Below are 23454 nucleotides of genomic sequence, written 5' to 3' on the forward strand. Positions count from 1 at the left end.
AACTTTACTAAAATATTCTTTCTTTGTCAAAAGTTAGACTTCAATGTTATTTAAATTTTTATATTTAAAATATTGAATTATTAATTATTTTTTATTTTTACATTAATTTGTAACATAAAATAATTGATTGTTTTTATTATTTAACTAAGGATCAGTTTGTTTAAACTTTAAAAAAATTGTGAAATAAGTGTTTTTTTAAGAAACATATAAAGTTAACTTCTCAAAAAGAAGTAGAAAATTAATATTTTTTAAACCAAAAGCAGTTTCAAACATATCAAAACATAAAAAAATCTGTTTATTTTATCTAAAAAATATTTTTTAATAAATAGGTTTGAATAAATGGACCCTAATTCAAACACTATCAATGTTGCTTCTGAATTAGACGTTTTACAAATTTACGTGCATCCTGAATGCCATTCAAACCATAATTGTTTTCATCACAATATGTTAAACTAAACAAAAAATTTCATACAAAAGCATATTAAACCTAGCCCAAACGTACGATTATCCAAGAATCCTCACAAAACAAAATCATACCAATTACCAGAATCAAATTGGAAATGGATCGAAAGCTCCTTTGACCATTTTCTCAAGAGGCCCAAACAGAGGGTGTGACAAATGATCCCACTCGTACCAATCCCAACCATCACACTTGATAGGTTCAAGATTTTGTGGAACTTGTTCTTTAACTACATCCACGTCCACCATTGCCCTCATGAAAATGGTCACATAGTGACACTTTTTTGGCTGCTCTAACATAGTTTGTTACGGTCAAAATCTGAGTTTCCTATGTCCAACTATGTTTCCTCTTTCACTTCTCTTGCTGCGCATTCCTCAAAACTCTCCTGAAAAATTAAAATTCCCCCAAATTAGTTAGATAAAATAAATTTAATTAACAATTTGTTATATTTATACTATCATTTAAGAGTTTACTATCTATGTACTAATAGAATAAATCAAACTTATCATACCTGATGAATTGCAATTAGATGATTCTATAAAATATATTACACTATCTATGCATAATTCTTCTCATCATTTAATTATTAAACAAAGTACTATATTTTTTTAGTTATCTACAATAACAGTAATGGAGTTTAAACATAAAATATCATACAAACTTAATAACTTTCCTTTCACCCAGCTAACCTTGGTGGGTTTTAATTATAAATGATAATTTTTAATTTTATTTTATAAAAATTACTTTAAAAATAATGCTTAGAGTAACTTTAATTAAAAAGTATTAGGAACATAATCATCTAATTCTAACACATTTTTTATTTAAAATTTATTAAAAATTTAAAAAGTAAAACTCTTTTAAAAAAATAGTTCATAATAAAGATTATGTTTAAAAGAATATTTAAAAATATATATTACTAACATGTTTTATTTAATTAATAATACAATTTTGTTTTACTAATAATAAAGCATCAAAATTAAACTAAACACAAATAAAATTTGCACTTAAAAAATATAAGCTGCACTAACTAAGGTCAGTTTAATAATAATAAAAATTCATAATTTATATAAAATTCTAAGTTATTTTTAAGCCCATATTAAGTTCAAATAATAATAATAATAATAATAATAATAATAATAATAATAATAATAATATAAAAACAAAACTAAGCATTACTTGATTATTTCGTTTTCAAAATGTTTGACGAAAAAAAAAAAACATAATATGAGAGAGAGTAAGGGAGTGACCGAATTCGAGGTGGCCGCCTAGAAGGGTGAAGGTGGCATTGCCGACAGCGGAGCGGCAGCGACCGAGGAGGATCGATCTGCCCTTCAAGAGGAAGATGACAACCACCACCCACAGCTCCGACTCGCCACTGTTGTTGTTTTTGTTCTCCATTTCTTTTAGGCTCTTGTTTCACCTCATTGTTACTATGTTGCTAGTCAACACTCAACTTCTGCAGTGTTGAATTATCCAATAAGTGAATGACATGTGGTCTAGTGGTTGTTTTTCTACGAACATGTGTAAACAAATTAATTGTTAGATCAAAATTAATTGTTACAAAATTTATTATCTAAACTTTCATGTGCATTAAATATTAAAAATTTTAGTGTTACATATAGTGACATTAATTATTTTATAATATAATTGATTTATTAATTCAGTTGGTTAGAGTGTTGTGCTAATAACACAAAACTCGAAGGTTTGATTCTTGTTTGGGTCATTAATTTTAAATTAATTTGTAAAACGTTTTTAAAAAAAAATAGAAAAAAAATATTTGGACCACTTATGGATTGGACAATCCTTGAGCTTCAACACTCGTTTGATGGGTGCACCATCTATTATGCTGGGTGCGTGTAACAAAACCCCATTATGGAATGGACATCCATCAACTACCATAGAATGGACTTAATTTAGTTTATTGGGACGGATAATAATAGTCGATTACAACACTTGTCATAAACTTGTAAAAACAAATGTAATAAAGTTTGTAGGGAGATAATTACATTATTTTAAAAAATTAATATATAAGTATATTTTCCTTCAATTATACATTGTCGTATATGATAAAATTGTTGATTTTAATAATAATTATTTTAAAATCATATTGATAATATTTTTTATTAATCAATAATGTTAATAAAAATATATATTTACTTAACTTACATTTAAAAGATTTTTTAAATGACCTATAGTTTTACCTTATAACCAAATAAGTTTTTTTTATAAAATTTTATGCATAAGGTTAACTTTTTTTATAAAAAAAAAAAAAGTTTGGCTTAACCTAGGCTCTATATAGGATAGGCCATAGGCTTGTATGGAGCGGTTTGATGTATTCTTTTTGCTACAAACTAGATCTTGATAAAAAAAAAATGTATATATTTAAAATTCAATAGTACCATCCATAAAAAAATTCAGTGGTACCTTAAACAATATTATTTTCTATAAAAGAATTGTCATTCTTGTGAAACCAGAAACAAAACACTCAGAATTCTTGTGAAACCAAAAAACAAAAAACTTAGATGAGTAGATACCCTTTTTTTAGTCTTGATGGAACTGGATATAATAATTGATTTGAAGGATTTCATTTAACCCCATTTTAAATAATATAAGAAAAAATAAAAAATCTTAGTCAATTCAATTGAAAAATTGAAAAACTGATTAAAACTATACTTTTGTTTTTTGGAAAACAGATGAATTGTCCATGTCATTGGTCAAGAAAACCCAAGAAGAAAAAATAGAAAAAGAAATTGATGATGAACAAGTCAAGTCGATTCAAAACAAATCAAATTGCCGGAAAAATGGTTACAAAAAATCGTTTTAAATAATTTTTCATTTTGTTTACTATTTTATTTTATTAAACAATAATTGACTAATATTTTTTAATTTGAAAAACCATCTTTAAAAGAAGGTGTTCAAGATGATTTTTATAGAATCTCCTTTGATTTGAAGTTTAACACAACGGTTTTTGCAAAACAATCTTTGATTTGAAGCTAAGCACGATGGTTTTATCAAAACAATCGTTCAGTTTACAACAATATCAATAAAATTTCCACTCTCGCGTCGTCACTCTCTATGAATCCTCACTTCTTAATATATATATATATATATATATATATATATATATATATATATATATATATATAATGAGAGGAAACATCTTATATGACCATTCATGTTTGATTAGACAGTCCAAATTTAATCTTCTCACACTCATGTAAGATACATTCCTCATATATGATATGCTAATTGGATAGAAGACTCCAAGTAGATTGGGCCAAAGATGCAAGAGAAGGCCCTAGAGTCTTATGAGTCTTAGGACAGATTTCGGACTCATGGGCTAAGTACGAGCCCACTTATCTTTGAACATATTAGAATAAAATTTCATTAATTTTGGGTCTTGTATTTAGGGCTCCATAATGTAGACAGGGTACCCTTAAAATATAGGAATTTTCAGTCCTTATATTTTAGGGCACCTAGACTAGTTTTTATATTAGGGGTAGTTTTGTAATTTCACATGCACTAAGTGAATATATGATGTATGTGGTTGGAAATAAATTTAATTAAATTGGTAGAAGCCCAATCCAATTAAATTTTAGAGGGGGAGGTGAGCATTTGCTTATTACACCCCATTGCCACATCATATAGTCACACTTCACGCTTTGTGCATGTCCTTCATGCTTTACATGTCTCATGACACCTAAGCACACTTAGTGGAGAATCTTGGAATTGATCTTGGATTAGTGGGCTGAACCATAACTAAAATTCACTAATCATAATTAGTGAAATTTTGGCTCCACAAATTCAATTTCAAATTCAAGTAAAATTTGAATTGAAATTCAAATTTTCCTCCAATTTTGTGTGACACTTAGGCTATAAATAGAGGTCATGTGTGTGCATTTTTTAGAACTTTGATCATTTGAATATGAACTTCATATTTCAGAGCTCTTTTAGAGCACAAAATTTTGTGCTCTTCTCTCCCTCTCCCTTCATTCATCTCCTTCTTCCTCCAAGCTCTTATCCATGGCCTCCTATGATGGTGAGCTTCTTCTAGACTCATCTTCTCCTTGAAGTGGCGTCTCCTCTCTCTCTTCCTTCTCCATTCCGCTACCATTCATCTTCCAAGAAGCAAATGAATCCATTGATGAAGAAGATCCTAGGCCTACAAGCTCCAATGGAGTTTACATCACTATCTATCTACCTATATATAGGGATGTTAACATAGACCCACCTAAAAATTAGAAGGTCTATATTAGCATCTAGCATCCTTTTGAACAAAAAAATCACTCTTAATTTAGATTAACATAAACTAAAGGACAATTATATATGTAAACTACTATATTCTTTAATGAGAAATGTTAGGGTCATACAATCTTTTAAACACACATTCTCTCATTTGTTAAAATTTATTGAAAATCACAAAATTCAGTGAGTCCCACATAGTATTCAATGACTTTCTCTCTCTTGATTTTGTAGTTTTCAATACATTTTAACACATAAGAGAAAGGTGTATGAATGAGTGTGTTAAAGAGTATGTTAGTAGCATTCCTCATTTTTAACAATAAAAATAAGACTAAAATATATTTTTCGTTCTTATAAATATAAAAATGTTTGGAATTTATCCCTGCAAAATTTTTGGTATGTTTTTCGTTCTCACAAAATAGAAATGTGTGGTAATTTATTTAATACCTGCTAAAATATATTTGATTTTTTTTGTAATTTATGATTATTTTTAATCCCCACCGAAGGTGGTCATCAAGTCCACATAGCCTCGGGTCTCGACTCTCTCGCCTACAAAGCCGAGGAGCGGACTTGCGTAAGGGTGGACAATGTCGGGTGAGACCTTGAGTCTCTGGAATGTTTTCCAATACAGGATGTCAGGGGAACTGTCCTGGTCGATAAGGACCCTAGACACCATGAAATTCACTATGATGATGGAGACAACCACCGAGGTTGTCTTGGTTGACAAGATTGATGGCCCTGAAGTCCTTGTCCTTAAAGGTGATAGGAGGGAGACTTCACTATAGGGGGGTGTCGACAAAATTAATGTCGATGTCCCAGATGGCCTGTAGGTGCCGCTTTGAGGACTGGTTGGACTGTCCTTCATAGGAAAAGCCGTCAGCGATGGTGTTGATTACACCTCTGATGTGCTGGCGAATTCCTATTCTGGTGGAGGTGGTCGCTCACGCCGCTGTGGTTGTTGTCTCTGTCTGCCTCGTTCTTCCACTCTTCTCCTATCACGGTTGTACCCACCACCACGACCACCAAAACCATAGAAAACCTTGACTTGCCACTTGATAGCATCAACAACATCCATAGCGGTAATCGTCTTCCTCCTAGCGTGCTCGGTGTAGGTAACAACATCGTGAATAACGTTCTAGATAAAGTTCATAAGGACTCTGTGGGTTTTTTCTTAGAAGAGGTCACTGATTCTCTTGAAGCTGCCTCTGCGAGCCAAATGGCGAATCTTTGGTTTCGTGATGCCCTGCATGTTGTCGTGTAACACCGTCCTGTGCCCCTTGGCTCCTCCCTTTCCCAAACCTTTGCCTCCCTTCCACGACCTTCGTATCCGTTGCCATCACCTCCACCACCACCACGGCCGGTGCGAGTCTACGCTTCGTTGACAGTGGTGTTCAGCTATCAAGGTCCTAGCCATGCATTCCGTCGTTCACAACTCTCACTCCTTGCTCTGCGGCACAGGTCACCACCCAGTCCTCTCGCCTTTCATGTTGTTGATAACCCTCGAGGGTTATCATTGTCAAGGCCCAAGCCAGCCCATAAACAACACAACTTCACTCATGTTTTTTCTAATCCCACCCCTGTTTCAGTTTTTTTTTATTGGCCAACCTTGAGGACAAGGTTGGTTTTCCAGCGGTGGGCAATCATAGCAATACCAGCAGCACCTACCAGGCCCAAAAATATATCAAGACCCACCTACCTAAATGACTATAGCACTTATAACAAAATTTGTTAGAGATAATTTTGTAAAGAGCAATTCTTTATGATTTCCCTTTTCCCACTACCAGAAAACTATTACAATTGTATCAATTAGTAATGAACTGAAATGAAAATGCAAGAAAGAACCTTATTAGAATTCAGTAGGGTATGGAGGTCACCTTGTCCTCGAAATCAAGGCTCCCTGCCCTCTATTCCTAACAATGTATTATGTCAAAAACTTTAGAAACTCCCATGAAATCAAAGCCTCAATTGATTGGATTGGACACTTAGTTACTACCAGACCTATATAGTTAATTTTTAACTGGTTGTAACTGGTCATAATATTATCAAGGAGGAATGTTTTTTTTTTAACGGCCAAAAATATTTTATATATTAGATAGAAATAGTACCAGAGGTACTACAAAGATACAAAGGAGATGCCATCTCCTGAGACATGAAAACATAAGCAACAAAATAGCAACCCAACAAAGAAAACTACAAAACCCAACCATACACCCCACACTAGGTAAAGGCCAAAGACATAGATGAGGACCATTGCTGAAAAGGAACAACAAAATCCTTTTCCCACCCCCTCAACCAAGACCAGGTGAGAAAGATTGCATTATCCACCAGCTTAGGGATGACAAACGGTTGATTTTTAAAAATCATGTCATTTCTAAGGTTCCAAATAGATATTGTAGCTGCTATCCACCAAATCTTCCACTTTCTATTAGAATCCCTCAAACCAGCCAAGGAGAAGTGCTGAGAGAAGTTGTCCCCAGGCCTACAGTGCATAACTCTGTCTTCCTTGACCCAAGAGTTAAACTCCCACCACATTGGCATAACTTTTTTGTAAGTGAAAAAGAGATGGGAGGCACATTCAACTTGGCTTTGGCAAAAGGTGCAAAGATCATTTTCAATTACAACTTGCCTTCTAATTAAGTTTTCCTTAGTCGGTAACCTATCCCAAAGTAGTCTCCAAGCAAAGGATAGGGCTCTAGGAGGTACTTTGATTTCCCACAGCTGACTGAAGCCACGATTTAGGTAGCCAATTGGCTGATCACCTTTAATACAAAGATAGGCAGTTCTAGTAGTAAAGATTCCCTTTGGGTCAGCTCCCCACACCCAATAATCCTTCAAAGCTGCATTAGGGCTTAGTGTTGTAGCCTGTTCAATAAAGGCTGAAGCTCTTCCCAACTCATTGTCGAAAAGATTTCTTCTCCATGAGAATTCCCACTCCCAACCAGCTTCTCCAAAGGACCCCATGCTTTCCACTGTCTGAAATTTTTGAGAGGATATTTGATACAATTTTGGGTATTTATCTCTAAGAGTTATTCCATCACCCACCTAAGAGTCTTCCCAAAATAGTATTTGATCACCACTGCCCAATTTCCAAAGAAACTGCTTTAAGACATCACCCATGCTACTGTGATGAATTATAGACCTCAAATCAGACCACCAAAAGGAATGGGTTTGCTTAGGAAGGCCCTCTTCCAATCCTCTCCACCCCTTGTACTTTGAAGTGAGAATTCTACTCCATAATTGGTCGGGTTGTTGGAACATTAGCCACTTCCACTTGATAAGGAGGGCTCTATTAAAAGCCTTGATGTTTTTGATTCCCAAGCCTCCTTTATCTCTAGGAGCACACACTTGATCCCAAGCCACCCAAGTTATCTTTTTACCTTCTGCACCTCCACCCCAAAGAAAGTGTCTTTGGATAGTAGTAAGCCTATTTATCACTACTGAAGGGGCCCTGAAAAAAGACATGTAAAACAGAGGCAAAGCTGTCAAGACAGAACTTATTAGAGTAATTCTGCCTGCCATTGAGACATTTCTCTGGTTCCATTTATTCAACTTAGCCTCGAATTTTCTAATTATGGGCTCCCACACCACCTTCCTTCTAGGATTGACACCTATAGGCATCCCTAGGTAACTGAATGGAAACTGCAGGGGGCCACAATTCAGGTAATCAGCTGCAAATCTGCACCAGTCCTCGGTTTGGCCGATTGCACCAAATTGGCTATTAGCAAAGTTAATTCTGAGACCAGATACCATTTCAAAGCTTTTGAGAATAGCCTTAATAACTGTGACATTATCCATAGATGGTTCCCCAAAGAAGATAGTATCATCAACAAATTGTAGTATGTTGACTGGGATCTTTTTCTTTCCCACCATAAAATTGTGGTAGTAGTTTTTGGAAACAACTGCCCTCATCATGCCTGTCAAGCCTTCAACAACTAGGTCAAACAAAAAGGGAGCCAATGGATCCCCTTGTCTCAAGCCTATTTGAGGTTTAAATTCAGAAGTAGGACTTCCATTCACTAGTATAGATATTGATGCTAATGAAAGACACCCCTTAATCCAGCCAATCCACTTTTCATTAAACCCCATTCTTCTCATCATGTAAAAGAGGAAATGCCAAGACACAGAGTCATATGCTTTTTCAAAATCAACTTTGAACACCAAACAAGGTCTCTTAGATCTCCAAACCTCCTCAACAACCTCATTAGCAATTAAAACTCCATGAAGCAACTGTCTGCCTTTAACAAAAACTGATTGCCTTTCATCTATGAGATGATTCATAACCTTGCTAAGCCTATTTGATATTACTTTGGCAATAATTTTGTAGACACAGCCTATTAGAGATATTGGTTTGAAATCACTAATAAGTTGAAGGTCCTTGATCTTGGGGATAAGAGCAATGAATGATGAGTTGAGACCCTTGGGGAAGACTGCATTCACATAAAATTCTGAGAAGAACCTAAGGAACTCAGGTTTCAGCTCCTTCCAGAAGTGCTTAATAAAGCTAAAATTAAGCCCATCAGGCCCTGGGCTTTTTTCACTGCCACAAGCCCACACTGCACTAGATATCTCCTCCTCTTTGAAGGGTTCCACCAACATCTCACTTTGGATTGAAGGCCAGACATTAAAAGAGACCCCATCTAAGTTGGGTCTGTGCAGGTAAGGTTCAACAAATCTGCCTTAAAAATGCTGAAGAACTGCATCCTTAATGGCAGAAGGGTTTTCTACCCAACTACCATTAATTTGCATCCCCCTCAAGGCATTCCTCCTTCTGCTGGAATTAATGATTTTATGGAAGTAGGAAGTGTTGCTATCTCCCTCTTTGATCCACTTACATCTAGACTTCTGTCGCAATATTGATTCATGAAGAATAGATTGCTCCCAAAGGTCAGATTGGGCTTTCTTGAGCTCTTAAACTTGTTGATCAGTAGGTTGAGCTGTGAGGGAATTCTCCAAGTCATTCAGCTTATGCTGGATTAGCTTCACCTTGTTGCCCAAGTCTCCACAATTTTCTTTGCTCCAGGTTTTTAACCTTTGCTTAATTTTCTGAAGTTTGCATTTCAAGGCATATCCCCCCCATCCCATAGGTTGATTAGCAGACCAGTAGTCTCTCACCACCTTATTGAAGTCCTTATTGTGCAACCAAGCATCAAAAACCCTAAAAGGCTTAAGGCCCCAATCAATATTTTTAGAATTCAAAATGATAGGGCAATGATCTGAGTAGTTCCTTTCAAGGTTGTGTAGGGAACTATCAGGCCACTTGGATACCCAATCATCAAAGACCAGCACTCTGTCTAACTTGCTCTTACAAGAACCATTAGGCCTAACCCAAGTAAAGGGCTTGCCCAAGCAAGGAATATCATCTACCTCCATTTCAGCGAGCCACTCATTAAATTCAGCTATAAGATTAGTGTCTGCATTACAAAGAGTGCTTCCCATTCTTTCAGCTGGGTGTTTAATGCAGTTGAAGTCCCCTACAAGGCACCAGCACTGAACCTGGGACTGATTCTTCATTAAATATAGCCTCTGCCATAACTGTCTTTTGCTTTCTAGCTCACAAGAAGCATAGATATTAGCCACCACTACCCTCTGACTTTCTACCAGCCATACCCCCTCCAACATGATGAAACCCCTTTCAGCTATTTTAATATCAACCTGGAAGTTATTGTTATTCCTGACACAGAGAAGCCCCCCAGCTGTATTGACCGCAGGAAACCATTTCCAATCAAAGTCTGAGTGACCCCACAGAGCCTGACAAAGTGCCTTGTCAACGGAATCCCTCTTTGTTTCTTGCAAACAAAGAAGATCTATCTTATGCTTCCCAACCAAATTCCTGATAGAGGCCCACTTAATACCTTTACCCAACCCTCTAATGTTATAGGATAGGATATTCATTTAAGAGGTTTCCTATTCCCCATCTCCTTAGCTTCTTTTCTGTCTCTACACTCCATAGAAGCATAACTGTGAAGGAAATGTAGGTTATCTGTAACTGTCTCCATGCCTAAGTTTTCTCCGAGATGCCATAATTGTTGAGCCTCTTGCAACACCTTATCACTGCACTCAATTATGCTTTTTAACCTCCTTTCTGAGTCCACGTAACTCTGATTTTTGACCTTATCCTGATTGGCAAGTTGATCTGCTAGAGCCTGGATGCCATCTTGAAGTTGAGGATGCTTTTCCTCAATCTGTGAGAGTCGGGCCTTAAAGAGAGAGTTTTGTTGTCGAAAGTAAACTTTAGAATACTTGTCTGGAGTCTCTTTTATGGATTGGATTACAGGTAGGGATTCCTTCTTATGGCACCCGTCAGTTTTCAAAATTGGGCCTAAATCATTACTTAGCCCACCCTCTTTTTGATTCTGCACAGCTTGCACCCCCAAAAGCTCAACTGGGTGGATGTCTTCTTTATTACACCCTCCTTGAGTCGAAATTGGGCCCTTAATGCAACCTGGCCCAATTCCTTGTTGAATCTGCCCCGATAAAGAAGGAGAGAGAGACTGCGTGACATGTCCCTCTTCTTCCCCGATAAAGGTCTGGTCAGCAGCTACTTTCGCTCCACCATTCAAATACTTTCCCTCTATGTGATTCCTGTGCCTTCGATCATCCTGTAGGGTATTATAGCAGGTTACCTCTTTGGTGTTAGCAGCTTCTTCTTCTGTTCCTGCGAAGCTGTCCCCTAGGTTGAGCTTACCAAAGCTAGAGCCCAGCATACCTTCTACAGTGCCTTTTGACTTTTCTTTGGGTGTAACGTCTGCCTGGATATTACCCAGGGGTCTAAGATCACAACAGCGCACATCGGTCCCTCCTTCTGCCCGTTGGCTACGAGACGAAGACAATTTCTGGTTGGGCAGCTCCGGCGAGAAGGAGAAATTGGTATTAGTGTCGTCAAGAACATCGCCAACCTCCCCTTCGTCGTCCGATGTTATCATCTCCGACCACCCATCGGAAGGCGAGCTTCCTTTCCGGTTCGACCCACCTTCGAACCCTGTCTCTTCCACAATCCATACCCGATACTCAAGCTCCCCCACACGGACGATGACCTCCGACCTTATCAACGGCGGAAGCGGTGTCCGCACCAATACTCGAGCCCGGTCCAATCGTCGGCGGTCCTCTGTGTCATCGTCTGACTCGATGACATCCCCAATAGCAGCTACAGCCCTCCTGAGATTTTTCATTTCCCACACCTGTATCAGAAATCCCCACAGCTGGAGCCAAACAACCCTGTTATTGGGTCTACATTTCGGCGTCCACTTCTCCAGTGAGTAAAAGAGAGAATCATCGCTTTCCGTCTCTGATTGAATGAGGAGTTGAGCTTTGTCATCGGACATCCTAGGGAGAAGAACCATGTCGTCTCCGAGGAACTTAGTGCGGACGTTATATCCTAACTCCCAAGTGATACGATCCTCTAAGGTTTCCCCCTCCATCACCTTCTTTAGCATGCCCACCCAGGTTTCGTTACACCAATATTCCCCACCTTCATCTGGGTTGATCAGAATAGTTGGTGTTTGTGCCTCGTCTGCCCTTTTGTCTCCTTGGCACCCCCCCCCTTAGTCATCACGTCCACATATGATCTCCGAAGAGCACCAGTAGTTACCCCGCAGGGCTTACTTGCTTCGTCGGTGTACTTCCTCCTAATGGGGTTCTTTTTCTGCAACTCTGTATTCCGAACTGGTCTGTCGAACCTAGGAAGGTTGACAAATAGTTTACAATCGTTGATGAAGATGTTGTCCAGTCTCACCTCCAATCCTTTTGCATCCGAGACTCCCTTGAACCGCATGAACCCGTATCTCCGGCCATCCTTGTTGAGCCTTTTAGCGATGTATACTTCACGTACGTCACCCCAGTTTTTGAAGTGCCTCCATAGCAACTCTTCATTAGCTTCGTCGGGGAAATGGGTGAAATAAAAGGAGGTAATGTCGGCATTGTTCCTCCAGTTAAGGCGATAGTGTTTGTTGTTGTCCCCTATCTCCAGATTTTGTGATTGTCTTCCCGCTAAAGAGGATTTCTGCATAACCTTCATTGATCTTCTGCTTACCACCTTAGTCCAGTTTTCTTCCTCAGCGTAGTCATTGTCCCTTCCGAAAATGTTGACTCGTCGCCCTCCATATGGTTCTTCCCTTCAATCCATACTCCTCCATCTCCTTGAAGGGGAACCGTTTGGAGTTCTTCTGTTTGTGCTAGTCCTCGCCGTGTTTTGATACTGCTTCACACTCGTCCTCGCCGTGTCTGTTTCGCTCCATCTCTCATTTCTTCTGTCTCTGTCTGTCACTCTCCTTCTCTCGCGCCCTCTCTCTGTCTCTCTCCCTCTCTCTCTCTCTTTCTCTCTCATCTTTTTTTGTAAAGTGATCGTGTAGGTGTGTAGTATGATAGATGCATTCTGGTTGAACAACTCTTGAGCAAGAAAATCAAACACTCCTTGGAAGCTCTGTTTACGTATCAAGGAGGAATGTTGAAGTGCTAATACACAGTTTCAGTCGCATGTTCTGTTCTAGATATTTTGATAAGGGGTGTGAGCTTAACTGAAATTAGGAAAAAGATATGTATGATTAATTGAACCAGTTGATGTTTGTAATATTTGCTGATATAGGCAGTTACAGAAGGAGTTTCAGTCCTTATTTTGGGTAAATTTGTATCAAAGTTTGAATTGACTTTTAGCTGGCTTTGAACTTCCTCAAAGTGTAGTGTACTAGCCTTGGTTTACACCATAAACTAAGTTCATAGATCTAGAGTTTAACTTTAAACCTAAAAAGAAAAAAAGCAAGTTATAGGTAATGTAACCAGTCAAAGTTGTAGACTAAAGTTATGCAAAATAAACTCTCAAACTTCAATCAATAATATTGAAAAATGAAAAGAAGCTCAAAATAATTTAAATATCAACTTCTTTCCTTTTCTTAAAATGAAAAGTTTTACCATCCTACTGGATATAGAGCTTGTAAAGCTTTGCTATGTATAACAATCTCACCTCTATACTGGGAGGAACCAGTGGTCTCTTCCCTTTCAACTCTCTAGTTAAGAAGTCCAGTTTCTTTTCTTCATCCCATTCACTGTACGTACCCATATCCAAATACCTTGTAATTGCATCAATGGTTTCAGCATGTCTGCTTGATTCCTGTCACACTGCTAGTTTCAGGCCACAACTGATTATCCAAACAATAATGAACAAAAAACTTTGAAACATACCTGACGCAAGTCAAGCTTCATTAACACCATGCCAAAAGTAGCAACTCTTCGAATCAGATCAGCTAGTCGACCATCAGCTAGCACCCCAGATCCACATAATTGCTGGAGAAATGTAGAGCTAAATGATAATTCTGCACAATATTAGAGGGTAAAAGGGTAGAAAAGAAAGAATACCAAAGATTCATAACAAAGGAGAAGAGGTTCCAAAAGCTGATATTTTGTTTCATAATAATCCATAGGATCATGTTTAGATGGACCATGTCGATAAGAATCTCCAACCGTCTACGAGTTCTCAGAAGCTAAACACATGGAACGAAAGATAATATTACCGGTTATTAAGACAATATATAAAATCTGCATATTGAATAAAAATGTAGATGTGATTTAGTTTTAATGGCACCCCAGGATACAAATCCTCCACAGACAATATTCAAATCAAAACTAGGAAAATATATTTTCATACTATGCATATCCTAACGTATATATGGTTCTATCTATATAATCATCTTCACTGTGAAAGCCGTGGAACAAAGCAAATAGGATTGATCTCAAGATTAGTACATTTAACAGTCTTTGACCAAAAAGCAATATGATTTCATCATATCCAGGAACGTTCCTAATAAGCATATAAATTAATGATCCATGTGTCTGCTATCTGTCATTCTACACAAAGACATTTTGCAATTGAATTTCAAATCCGTAGTGCCAAGACTCAAGTTCAAAAGTCCTTCACTCTTTATCTACAAATAATACAGAAAATATCAATATATGCTGAAATCAATCTCATAGAGCTTTATTTGCCACAACGTTTTCTACAATAATATCAATCCTTAGTGGTTCTGCTGACTTAATTTCATAACCACGTCTTTCTCCCTAAAGGAAAAATCAAGCCAACAACATAAATAAAGATAAGATAAAAAAAAAAATATGGTTTTAGATTGTCCATTTACGGGAAAATATTTTGGACTCCCAATATTTCCAAATTATTTGCCGTGGAACTTCACTTCTAAACCAAAATGTAGTTTCTACCAACCCAAACAAACAAACAAAAAGTTATGCAATATCATTTATTTCATTTGCAAACTACAGTCTACACGGGCACATTTAGTACATGCCTGCCAGGTTATAAAGCTAAAAACTCCTAAGACATAAGCAGCATAGTTTTGTACAAAATAAAACAGCAGAAACTGAATACATGTGTCCATGCAACCAATTTTGAAGCATTGTTGAAGTAAACCAGAAGTAATACCTTATCTTTTATATATTCAAGGACAACTCTATAAGGAGCAATTCCAGGAACCTGAGTTTGGCTCCAAAAGCCTCTGAAAACTGGTCCTTCCTATTTGGGATTCTGCAAACAGTTTCCTCTGAGCAACAAGTTGACTAGAGTTGAAAGAAGGAGAGTATGTCATTGAAACTAATGAAGAACTGGAATTTGGTAAAATTGGTATTGACGAACGGACATTTTGACTGCCACCATTGCTCTCAGTTGAACTTGAAGTCTCACCACCCTATCAGTGAATATATGTACACATGTATTATCTAGGATTCAATGGCAAATTAGGAAATCTCTTGAATTGATCTACCTTGTGATTGGGTTGCTTGTGATCAGCTCCTGGCATGTGTCTGGGATACTCAGATCCACCCTCTTCTACATGAAATGTAACATTCAAACCAGAACTTCATACTAATAGATAATAAGTTAATAACATATTTGATTGGGTCAAGAATTTATATATGTCGGCATATGAATAAAATTGCACTATATTCCTCATGCATGATAGCATGAGAAGTTATTCAAAGGATTGGAAGGATTCCAATTCATTTGTTCATGCAATCAGCAATGGGCATCATTCCTTAATTAAAAATTGTTAAAGATTATTAAAGTTAGAAGCCACTCAACAAGTAAATATTTTTTTGCAGTTATAGAAGAAAAGAACATGCCAGTTAAAAACAGGATATGCAAACAAAAAACCAGACAGCAATTTTTTGAAAAATTATACGTACCAGGCCAAGCACAAGAGGGTATATGAGCTCCAGCTGGAAGTTTAGTCGGAAGTGGTGAAGCTTGTTGATTAGGATGTTTTGACTGACTTCTACTCATAGATCCATTCCAGTGCTCATGGTGATCCTCCTCATCATTACCTTCTGAAGAGAAAGAAGTGATCATCAAGTCTTAAAAGTGGATTGAAAGAGTATCAAAGATATCTTTGAGGATATAACAGTGACAAGGCGTAGTCTAGAAGAACAAATCATATAGAAAAATCTTCAGCTAATCATGTAAAGACATTGTGAGTGCATTAATAGAACAATAAATGGATGACCATTTCACTTGCAGTGTATCATCAAATACTATAGTGTATTTATATTAGTCTAACTCACACCAAGGTTTAAAATACTTTGTAGTATCTACAAACTATTTTCATGCCGGAAGAAAACTTTCCATTTGAAAAAGCAGATTTTGTTGCCTCATCATATGAAACCTTTTGCAAAAACATTCCGAGGAAACATATAAAAAAGACCTCAAAGCTTTTACCACACGTATGCAACTATTGTCAATCTCATATCATTCAATTGGAAAAGATTTGACAAAGTGGATTGGAGGTAAAAGTTGACAGGTTGATGTCTACGGAAACAAGAGAAAAGTAAAAGAGCAAAACACAGGCGTATTTTGATAAGTTTGAGTTATTAGTAAGGCCACAAAAGAGATATGTCAGGATAATTTTTAAAGGAATTTCCAAGCCAAGAGGACAATGCCTTGATGCACCAAAGAAGTAATGCATAAAAGAAGACCAAAGAGGGATTAAATGAATGACCAAAGCCTCAAGGATAAATAGATAGAGCATAATATCATCATTCAAAATATTACACGGTAATATTAAGGGTTTCAAAAGGACCATCAAATTCACATGATAATCTAACACAATAAAGAAAAAAAATAAAAAACTATATTATCTTTAAGTGGTTCAATTTGCCTGTGCACATGAACTAGTGTTACTTCTTGACAAACAGTATCCAGAGGTCACATGATATAAAACAAAGATGACTGCTATGCCCATTAGCATTTGGAAGATATCAACAAACACAAAACTAAACAGACAAACCTTTTAGAATTTCATGTGCCAGTTCTGACAACTTATCACTGCACTGGTTCATGGATAGCTCAAATCTTAGGCCATCCACTTCCCGAATGTAGAGGTCAATCGCCATCCATCTTGACAGAAGTGAAACATCTTTTGTGACCTGAAGAACAAAACGAAAACCAAATACACAATCAGATTTGAATAACAGGGTCAAATCAAACTGGCAAATATTCTTCAAGAAAATCCCACTCCTAGGTAAGAAAAAAAATTTCTTGTAGTTTATTCGTAATGTTTGAATTACACGCTACAAACTTTAGTAATTGAAACAGCAAAGCACATCCTTCAACTGTAGTAACATCAACACCGACCACAATCAAGCTTTATCCCACACCTGATGGAGTCAAACACGGATCAGTTAATATCAGAAACCAATTTTTCTTTAAAAGCCATTTTTCTGTCCATATCTAAAGAACAATAACAACAATAGTGATGTTAGCTACATGGATCACACAATGTTACTGGGTTCAGTTAAAAACCAAATTCTCAGGCTATTCATGTCTAAAATACATTCAATGTAATTTTACATTGGCTATCAACTGCCCAAAATTACCCACCTCTTTTATCCTAGCCTGAGACAATATAAAATTTGACTAAAAAGTACAATATTGGAAAAGTTCCAAGAAGATTATTCAAACAAATATTTTGCATGTTAAAAGCTCATTTATTTTTGTCTGCAGTTTTCCCAGTTCAATCATCATTAAACTTGCACTTTCCAAAATGACAGGCAGTAATACTGGACATCTTCAGGTTGTCAATAATATAATGATATTACAGATTCAACTATGCTTCCACTACTAGAAAACTTCTCACGTGTTGAAAAAGAATCATGTAGTTATTTGAGAAAATGAAATCACATAGTAAAAGTACAGGCAGCATGAATGGATATTTGAAGATGCTACCTTTGCTGTCACATTTGGGTTTCCGTCTCTATCACCTCCCATCCAAGATCCAAATTTTATTGGAGTGCAAGTCAATGGAAGTGGTTTTCCTGTGTGCTGCAAGGAAAGATAAATTGCACTGAAAATCTTAAAGAGAAAGAATGTACAAGTTAATTGACATAAATTAAAGATGACAAACCTTCTTTAAAGCGCTGCTAACTCGACGTAAATAATGAGGAACAGCTTTTCAGAGTGACTCCTCCACAATATTCAATACTGGGAGAATTGAAAAATAAATAAACCAAGGGATTCTTCCACTTCTTTTTTTTTTAACAGTGAATCAAATCATGCAAGAGATGACATATTGTTAGATCTCAATATAGACCAGTTATCTGGAGGGTCTATTCCAGAAGGAAGAAAGCCCCTACACGGGAGATAGGATCGAATTAGTTATTAGTTTAATCTTTAGGGCCATCTATCTTTATTATTCTATCTTTATCTTTATTATTCTATCATCTAATCTTTATTATTCTATCTTTATCTTTATTATTCTATCATCTAATCTTTATTATTCTATCTTTATCTTTATTATTCTATCTTTATCAATTAGTTGGATTAGGATATTATAAATAAGAGTATTCTCATTAGAGGAGGGGGTAGAAAAGAATTAGAAATTGTAAAGGGTTTTCCCTTGGAAGAAGGTTTCCTTCTTGAATAAATTCAGTTTGCTTCTAGTATTTTCCGTATATTCTTCTATTTTCTGTTTCTCTTGTTTTCTCTGCTGTTAGGGATATTCAATACCCTAACACATATAAATTGTCAAGGATTCTCTCTTAAAAGATTGATTTATTATGTGTTCATGTAGGTGCCTTTGGGGATAACAAGGACAAAACTCTTGAACACTTGGTCAAAATGGCCATAGACCATTCTTAGGAACAACTAAAAAGCCTAAAGCTAAGAGGTAAAGTATATCTAACATATAATACTCAACCAGCTTACCCGCCCTAGCTTCATCAACTGGAGTGGGTTTTGAACGCCTAAGTTCATCTGTCTGCCATATTGAAGTTTTCCCTCCCACCTAAAAAAGCCAATATGATTGATGAGAATAGAAATAAAGTGTGTTAGAAAAAGGAAATCCACTATCCATTCACATTTAAAGATAATCTACCACACTGAAAAACTAGTGGATTTTTTACTTTTGGGGTACAAACACCGGTGGTTAAGTAGAATGGAAATAGTTCAAGAATGGTACCAGATCTTCAATCCACATATCTCGATCTTCAGGGCTAAGATCAGGTCAATCATTATAATCCAAAAGATGCTGCTTGAAGGTGAAAAAGTAGTTAGAGACAACACACTTCCATAATATTTGAGAGATGATATCATAAAGTTAAAGGCTCAAGCCTCCAGTAATTTAATATATTCAGAAAAGAGAACAACTCACAGCAATTTTAAGGTGTTTGTATTGCAAGGTACGATGGTTAATTTGAGTGGGATGAGCAGTGAGAACAATTTCAACCTCCTGTGGCAACATAAATGAAATTAGATTTTGAATGACAATAGCAATTGGAACCAGATTCTGTTAAAATCCCTGGCAATACACACATAATGTTTCACTAAATTAATAACAAGATAATTGTCAAGAAAGAAAATAATTACATGCTTTAATCTCAGCTTGCAGAGTGCATAGACAACGAAAGATCATATACTTATTTTCATCTATACGTCTCAGACTATGCAGATTAACCAGAAATGAGGAACAAAACCACAGACCTGCTTGAACACTGTCTTATAAAGCTCATCTGGAGAAACCCCATCTTGCAACAGGTTGTTAAAGATATCATCACAAGATTTTGCAGCAAGAACCATATTTCCTCCTTTACGAACCCTGCAAAAACATAACTTGTTCAAGACTATCATACTGGGGTAATCTTAGATTAAAGAAGTATAGTATTCCCTCAATGTTGTTATTAGTCTAAGGTTCGGCTTATTTTGGAGAGATTGCGGCTTACTTTTGCACAGAGCTCAGACAAATAAAGACAAGACAAATTATCAACTAATGGAATAAAAATACAACAATAGTTGGAGACAAGAATGTATACCTATGGTGGGTTTAAGCTATAACCATCAAAGTAAGATGATGGCTAAAGGCAGAGCAAGGGGCAAAGCTTCTTCCAGTGTCATCTTGGATAACTCTGAAGCCAATTGCTTCTCTAGCATCTCAGCCATGTCCTCCATTCCCGCTTGCCTCATATTACAAGCACTCTAAAGACCAAAACAAACTCTTAAGGAATTTTCAACTCCTAGCGAAGGTAAAGATCGTTACACTGTTAACCAATTACCAACGAAATCACACATGAATAAAGGTCAATTTTTCAATTATATGACAATTCATGATTGGATGACAACATTGCTACATTTCTTGCTAGCACTGTTGCTTGTTAGGCAAAAAAAGGGTAAACCACCATTTGAGTCTGTTATATTAGTTCTTACATATAGTCCCTAGCTAAAAGCTATAACTAAGGAAATTTTAAATAAGTTCCTGAAAATACAATCTGTCTATCACATTAGTCCAAAATATAAGAAAATTATGAATTAATGATAATATTAACAAATGTTTAGGGACCAAAATGACAATAAGTAGTTATGTTTAAGGACTTAATGAATTCTAGAGACTTATTAGGAATTTCTTTAATTTCAAGGATGAATTTATGTGACAATGCATTACATTTTCACGAACCAAAATGATGATTCACTAAAGGCAAAAACTGTAACTGATACAAAGCAATTGAATTTCCAAACTGAACATGGAATATTGAAGATTTCATTCGTAACTTGAGGAACCCAAAAACTAACTAAAAAAGCAATTAAATTTCCAGCATAAGAGGTTTAGCTCAGTCATTATTTGAGTCTTTGTATAAAACAAGAACCCCACGTGCATGCATCATGAAAGTCTAAATGCATTACGCATGTCATGTTTCAACCTTCGCCCATTTTCTCCACAACCGAACAAAACCGAATTCTAATTGATAAAATAGTGATGAAAACACAACGACAAGAACAAAAGATAACCAAAAAAAAAAAAAGAAATTAGAACCCCATCACCGAAAATTTACAAAATCAATGTTAAAATCATTAACAGCATACTCAGATCATTCTAAGAAAAGGTAAAGCAAGCAAAAGACATTAAAAAAAAAAAAAAGCACACACAAAAAATTGGGGTATTGATTAAAAAAACAAAAATAATAACAATATTAAGAAGTGGAAGAAAAATGAAAACCTGTGTAAGGACTCGAATTTTTAAACCCCATCACTTAAAAAAACACAAAATCAACGTTAAAACCATCAACAGCATACTCAGAACATTCTAGGAAAAGGTAAAGCAAGCAAAACCCATTAAAGAAAACACCAAAAAAAAGTAGGGTATTGATTAAAAACCCAAAAAAACAACAATTTTAAGTGAAAAGAAAAATGAGAACCTGTGAAAGGACTCGAATTTTTTCGAGCTTGTCAACGAAGGTGGAGCCAGCCTCCCTTTGGAGAATGTCGTTGAGAAGGTTCCCTAGCAATTTACAGTCACCTTCGAAGCCCTGGAAGAAGAAGAAAAAGAAGAAGAAGAGAGTGCGAGAGAGAGGGTTAATGTGTGTGTGGTTGGAGGAGTGAGTAGAGAAGAAAGGGGTGGCATATAATAAGGTGACAAACAATAACTAACTGGCGCGGAGACTGGCGCGGAGACTGGCGCGGAGGAAGGGACCGTTGTGAAATTGTGACTTTTCCTTTCCATGTCCCGCACTGATTTTTATTTTTTTTAGAAACGTTTTACTTGGTCGATTCTATCTCGTTTTGTGAAGTTTTACTTCATCATCCACTTTACAGATTAATACATAAATAAACAATTTTTTTCTCCAATGTTTTAGTATGATATTATTATTATTATTATTATATTAATCTAAACTAAGGATTAAGTCTACAAATATTTGCAAATCTACACATATTTGCTTTTTATTATAAGTGTTTAATAAATTATTTTATTGGTGTATTTTAAGATAATATCTAGGTATAACTTGTTAACTACTCATATTTAAAAAACAAATATATATACATTAGCAAAACTCGTATATATATATTAAAAAATTTAAATGTGTTATTAAAATGTGTTACTTCATCATCCATCCTCGCAAAGCCTCCACCCTACACCCTCGCAGATCTGGTTGTCGATGTGGAGGCATCCATCAATGGAAGAGGCGATGGTGCGCGGTGTCATGGTTGAGCCAACGGAGGAGGTGGAAGGCAGGCTTGATGAGGAGGAAGTCATCATCGTAGTCCTAGATTTGGAGGGAGAGAGAAAGAAGGGAAGGCAAACCACTCGTCACCGAGGTTGTCATGGAGGTGAGAGGAGGAGGGGCTGGGACAAGAAGGCTTCGGAGTAGAAACATAGAGGACAAAGGATAGAGAAGGAGAAGGAAGAGAGGTTGGGATCGTTGGATTAGAGAGAGAGAAAGAGAAAGGGAAAGAAAAAGTAGGATAATGTCCAATTTTTTAGTGGACACACATCAAACACTTAGGTTTGGATTCGTCTAAACCTAATTTCGGACAAAAAAACACACATTTCTATTTTGTGAGGATGAAAAACATATCAAAAATTTTGTAGGGACAAATTCTCAACATTTTGATATTTATAAGAACGAAAAATATATTTAGCCTTATTTTTATTGTTAAAAAATGAGGAATGCTAGTAACATACTCTTTAACACACTCTTTCATTCACACTTTCTCATATGTGTTAAAATGTATTGAAAACTACAAAATCAAGAGAGAGAAAGTCATTGAATACTATGTGGAACCCACTAAATTTTATGATTTCCAATAAATTTCAACGAATGAGAGAATGTGTGTTCAAAAGAGTCTGTTAGATTGTGAGACCCTAACATTTCTCCTTAAAAAAATATAGTAGTTTACATATATAATTGTCCTTTAGTTTATGTTTATCTAAAGTAAGAGTGATTTTTTAGTTGAAATGAGAGGATGCTAGATGCTAATATAGACCTTCTAATTTTTAAGTGGGTCTATGTTAACATTCCACATATATAGATAGATAGATAACATAGCATAGCATATATGAGGAATGTATCTTATATGAGGGTAAGAAAATTAAATCTATACCGTTCAATCAAACATGAACGGTCAAAATTTAATGTTATGTGACCAACTGACCACTTAAAAAGTCATGCCAATTTTTTAATAAATCATGTAAATTTTTTACATCAAATCTTAATACTCCATGTATAATTATACGATCTAGATTTAATCTTCTCACTCTTATATAAGATGTTTCCTCTCATAATATATATATATATATATCAAGTTAGATATAAATATATTAAGAAGTGAGGGTTTGTATAGAGTGACGACGCGAGAGTGGAAATTTTTTTGGTATTGTTGTAAACTCAACTATGGTTTTGACAAAACCGCCATGCTTAGCTTCAAATCAAAGATTGTTTTGCAAAAACCATTGTGTTAAGCTTCAAATCAAAGAAGGTTTTATAAAATCCATCTT

The 23454-nt window shown here is 35.9% G+C and overlaps 2 pseudogenes; both read right to left on the bottom strand.

The window, feature by feature from the left end:
• Window positions 1-367: 367 nt before the first annotated feature.
• On the bottom strand, window positions 368-21708 carry LOC114388480 (annotated as a pseudogene).
• Window positions 5622-6023, bottom strand: LOC114404187 (annotated as a pseudogene).
• Window positions 21709-23454: the final 1746 nt, after the last annotated feature.

The sequence above is a fragment of the Glycine soja genome, chromosome 2 (assembly GCF_004193775.1).
Source record: "Glycine soja cultivar W05 chromosome 2, ASM419377v2, whole genome shotgun sequence".
Taxonomy (NCBI): Eukaryota; Viridiplantae; Streptophyta; class Magnoliopsida; order Fabales; family Fabaceae; genus Glycine; species Glycine soja.